Source organism: Coptis chinensis, chromosome 8 (assembly GCF_015680905.1).
Source record: "Coptis chinensis isolate HL-2020 chromosome 8, ASM1568090v1, whole genome shotgun sequence".
NCBI classification, from domain to species: domain Eukaryota; kingdom Viridiplantae; phylum Streptophyta; class Magnoliopsida; order Ranunculales; family Ranunculaceae; genus Coptis; species Coptis chinensis.
The window spans coordinates 5,454,889-5,460,510 of NC_141463.1; the positions used below are offsets into that span (position 1 = coordinate 5,454,889).

At 42.5% G+C, this 5,622-nt stretch overlaps 1 pseudogene; it reads right to left on the reverse strand.

Moving 5' to 3' along the window:
• Window positions 1-800: 800 nt before the first annotated feature.
• Window positions 801-2,456, reverse strand: LOC147479521 (cullin-1 pseudogene; annotated as a pseudogene).
• Between the last annotated feature and the right edge of the window lie 3,166 nt (window positions 2,457-5,622).

Genomic DNA, 5,622 nt, shown 5'->3' on the forward strand with positions numbered 1-5,622 from the left:
AGGCAATTGATAATCCACTACCCACTAGTCAAACAGCCCAAGCCACGTCACGACTCGGTCCGGGGCGGGGCGGGCGGGTGCGCGCGTGTGTGGCTTTGGGTGAGTCCTCCCTCCTAACACAAAAGCCTTTGTACCCTAAGGGCACGCCCTTATGTTAGAGGTTCACCTCAAATACCTCACTTGCTAGTGGTGGCTCATCAATGTGGGACTAAACAACACACAAGTATTTGAAATACACATGAAGATTCCAACATTTTGTTCCCACATAGGACCATTTTAAATTCAAAAAATTTAAGGCCTCTTCATAGTCTGTATTATCACTCTATCAGTCTGCCCCAGTACCTTTGATTCCGTTGAAAACTTGAAATTACTTTGACCATAATTAACACTGCTATGGTGAAGCTAAAAATCCTACATGAACGGACCAGTAAAGACTAAAGACAAGTCTTGTAAGTGTAAATTTTGTAACAATTTTCAAGCAGGTTATGAGTAACAAACTACTACCAACTGGAAATCAATTCTTGCTGCAAAGACCAACATTTCACCAATGGACCTCAAAAGAATGACTGATTGAGTGACCAGAATATGAATGAGTAATAAAAATTCTCCAAAATATTGATAGTTCAAAATGCAGATCGACTTTTACGCAAGCCAGTCAATGGCAAAGCAAAACAGCAAGAGTAAATTTTAAAATCAGCTTAGATGAAAACACATAAACTAGTTCAGTACTTCAGTTTCCTACCTCCACGGCTCCACCCCAACAAACACCACAAAAGCAAAAGTCATCCTTCTTCCGGAGATTAACAAGCAAATTGATTTCACATGCAGCATACGAAAACATGACGTTCTTGAATTCTTTAAGTACAATATTCAATTTGTTCCAAAAAATGAAAGGGAAATTCAAAGACTGTTAATGATTCAGAAAACAAGGCAGGATAACTGGGATAAAATTGAATTATAGATTAAGGATACGGAATTCTAAAAAGTGAAATGCTTCTTTCCCAGGGTGCAAAGCCAGAAACAAGGCAGGATAACATGACGCTTTGTCAACCGCACTTTTGTTTGCGGTTAAGCTCGACAACTGCTGTCCCGTTATCTCCAACAACTTCTGTTCGCTGCTAATATGCAAGTAATGAGAAACCCTGTCCTTCTCTTGTTTCAAACACTCCTCAACCCTCGAACTGTAATCTGGACAAGAATCTTCTTCAATCCACATGGAGGCTTTCCTAGAGTAATATACAGAAGTATCCTCTAGCAAGGCCGCTTCAAAGTCCTTTTCATAATAATTCATTTTGCCCATCCCTAGTTCAACAAAATATCCAAAACGTTCTTCAACATTGCTTGATCAATCTGCTCACCCTCTCGCTCCTTATTAATGAAAGTAATTACAGCCTCCGTCGCTCTTACTTTGATAATTTCATACACTAGTTCACAGAAGGAAATGTCACCAATAACATTAAGTGGTTGCAATTTGGTCCGACGAATGTAATAGCGATCAAGATAATGGAAAAACCGCGAAAGCCACCTGACCATGACTTTGTGATTATTCCACCTTTTCACTAGTTCTCTTAGCATGTAATCATCGCTCTTTTCTTGTATAGACGGCAAAACAGTCACGTCCATGTACTCATCAAACGTCTTTTTATACATCTCGTAAAGTTGTTGAGGGAAATCATAAGGAGGTTTCTGTGTGCACATCACGTTGACAGTTGTGTAGAACTGCATATATTCTTCTGAACTGAATTGAGGCTCAGGATACCCTTCTAAAATCCTTTTCAGCTTTGTGATTCCTTTCTCCATGAATTCCCATCCTTCCTCTAAACTAATAATTTTCCCCGGTGTCTCCATGATCGAAAATTTGAAGCAAAGAAGTGAAAAACAAAAAGTTCAAAATCAGATGTGTATCTAAATAGGATTCTCGGTGTGGGGGTGTTAAAGCATCAACGCCTTGATTTTCAACACAAACGACTCTGACTTTTGAAGATGTTTCCTCGAGTGGATTGGAATTGATTGGCAATTGCAAGTTTGCAACACCATGTTGGGAGATTTCACTAGAAAGTCACACCTCAATCTAATTACTTTCTATCCCAAATGATTTCAACTTGGAGCTCACACCAAGGAAATCACCTACCCAAGACTTTGGTAGTTATCACAACAAACTCAAACAAGCAAAGCCACTAATTTATCATCACCCATAGCAATCAAACAATAAATAAAGAAGTAAATATGCAAAGAGACACAAAGATTTAGGTGGTTCGGTAAATGTTACCTACATCCACACAAGAGCCAAGTTTCCTTTATAGCAAAGATTGGAGAGTTTACAAGAGATATCAAGAATCAAGAACAAGAGGCCTCACTCAAACCCTAGCTCAATAGAGCTCCCACAATACCCAAGAAATGAATCTCTCAAAAAGTTGTCTCAAAACCCTAATATATTTCCTTTATATAGGTGTACATAGAAAAAAAAAGGGAGAAAAGGTTTGGGGCCGAAATATCGACAAATCGTCGAAATTCCGAAAAGTTTCAGAACTCTAAAGCTTGCCGTGATACCGGAGCTTCATACACGCCGGTTTCCACGTTTGAACAATCTCCCACTTGAACCTTCGAGATTCTACATGCACATCACATCTCAATTGTAACAACTCCATCCAATTCTAATTTACTAAAGAAACACTTCGGCTCATCCATCATGGTCTTCAAGCAAGAAGACCCACCGGTTGAACACAACTTCAACTTCTCGAGAGGCACGGTCTTGGTCAACATATCCACCGGATTCTCACCCCTTGATCTTCTCAAGTGCCAAAACCTCATCCTCTAACAGAGATCGGATAAAATGATACCGGAGACCAATGTGCTTGGTCCTAGAATGAAAGGCGCCACGAATTCTTAGCAAGATGTATAGCACTCACCGATCACCACCGTAACACACTTCTCTCTTGCTTCATCCCAAGCTCTTCCATCAATCCCCTCAGAACTGTGATCATCTCTTTGCTTGCCTCTCAGAACGGCCACATACTCGCTTACGTGGTAGAAAAGCAACAATCTTCAGAATCGAAAATCCAACTCATCGCGGTAGCACCCCATCAAAAGACATAACCAAGAGTGCTTCTTCATGATCTACTTCTCCCCGCAAAAATCGGCATCCACATACCCTTGCGGTTCACAACACCCTTCCATAACATAGGCATTTCTCTGTAGTACCTCTCTCGGATATCTCAATATCCACTTCACGGCTTCCCAATGTTGCTTGCCGATTAGACATAAATCTATCGATAGCTCCCAATCGCTTGGGCTATATCCGACGCTGCAAACCATGGCATACATAAGACTTCCAATGGCAGAGGCGATGGTACCTTAGCCATGAAGTTTCTTTCCTCAACAGCCTTGGGAGAGTGTTCCTTGGACAACTTGAAGTGGATCACCAAAGGTGTGCAAACCGGTTTCGCGACTACCCATGTTGAACCTCTTCAATACCTTCTCAATATACTCACCGAGACAACCTGAATACCTTTTGCCTATCTCTTCCGATCCTTATCCCTAGAATCTGTTTTCACTGCACCCCAAGTCCTTCATAGAGAACTCACTTGCTAACTTCTTTCAATCTCCCACTTCTCGACATATCGTAACTTGCTACTAACATATCATCAACATATAGCAACAGGATGACGTGAGGCCGAGTCGAACCTCTCAAGTAGCAACAATGGTCGGGCAAAGCACTTTATAGTAGCCATTTCCTTGCATGAAGTTATCAAACTTCATGTACCACGCTAGGGGGCTTGTTTCAAACCATATAAGCTCTATCCGAGCCCGCATACCATTTTCTCTTTACCCTTCTTGATGAAACCCTCCTTCTTTGCATGTAAATTTCCTCAACTAGGTCACCATGGAGGAATGCAGTTTTAACATCCAACTGCTCAAGATACAAATCTTCTGTTGCAACAATACTCAACACTGACCGAATAGTATTCAGTTTCACCACTGGGGAGAATATCTCTGTGAAGTCAACGCCTGCTTTCTGCTGAAAACCCTTGACTATTAGCCTCGCTTTGTATCTCTGGGAACCATCATGTTCCTCTTTGACTCTAAACACCCATTTGTTTTGTAGAGCCTTCTTGCCCATGGGTAGTTTGGCTAACTCCCACGTGCCACTAGAGATGAGGGACTTCATCTCATCTTGCATAGCAAGCTCCCACTTGCTTGCATCACTCACCTCTAATGCTTCATCATAGCATTGAGGCTCGCCACCATCAGTAAGTAGCAAGTAATTCACATAGGTGGAGGGTGGATATCTCGTACTCGGTACATGTGGCCTGGATGTCTTCCTTGGGGCATGAGGTGGAGATGGACTCGGTGGTGTAGTATCCTCATTATTCTCTGAGTCACTACTACTGTCATCCTCCTCGGATTTGGGGCTCCCACTATACCACGACTTACATCATCAAGTCTTCCAACTCAACATACTGCGTGCGCCTTCTCAGACAGACATTCCTTTGGTTTGTGCTTCATCTCGCCCTGTACATCACCTTCTCATTAAACACAACATCTCTACTACTTAATGATTTTCCCGATTTTGATCATCCCAAAAGCGATACCCAAAATCATCACCGCCATAGCCGATGAAGGTGCACTTTAGTGACTTAGCATCAAGCTTGCTTCTAGCTTGGTCACTAATGTGGACATAGGACACACAACCAAACACCTTCAAACGGGAAAGGTTCACATTCTTCCCGGCTCCACACTTCCTCCGAATCTTAAAATCCAAAGGTACCGATGGTCCTCTATTGATCGTAAGCCATTGTCTTAACACTTTCTCGCCTAAAACTGCTTGGGCAAGCCTCGCTAGTGTACGATACACCTAGCTCTCTCTCGCGTTGTTCTATTCATCCACTCTGCAACCCCATTCTCACGAGGTGTCCCCGGCAAAGTTTTTCCATCTTGATGCCATTGTCGTACAAGACTTCTTAAAACCTCAATCCTCATACTCTCCACCGTTTTGTCGGATCTCACCTTCTTTTTGCTTTCAAGCTTGTCTCATTCTCAACCATGGCCTTCCAAGTCTTGAATACTTCAAATACTTCGACTTGTGTCTCAAGAAATAGACCCACACCTTCCTAGTATGGTCATCAATGAAAGTCACAAAATATGACTTTCCGCTAAGTGAAGAGACATTAGCCGCCCCCGCACATCTCAGATGAATCAACTCAAGCCTTCTTGCTTTCGAGTCCGACCCATTCTCTCCGAAAACTCACCCGCTTCGCTTTCCAAATACACAGTTCTCACGTAAGTCAATTTCAATCGATCAGAACTTTGGGAGTTTACCGTAAGAGTGAAGGATTTTCATTCCTTTCTCACTCATGTGACCAAGTCTCATGGGTGCCAAACATTCGGATCCTCTTTGCCACGTGTTGCCCGCGACAATCGACTCACAACCATGTGCGGTCCATGTAGAGTACCATCTTTCTTACCATTTGCAACAATCAATGAACCCTTCGAGACCTTCCAAGTATCACCGGTGAAGATCAGAACAAATCCTTCACTTGCCAATTGCCCCACGTAAATCAAATTCTTTCTCAACCGAACGCGTTCCGACGCCCCTCAATAACCATGACGAGCCATTCATCT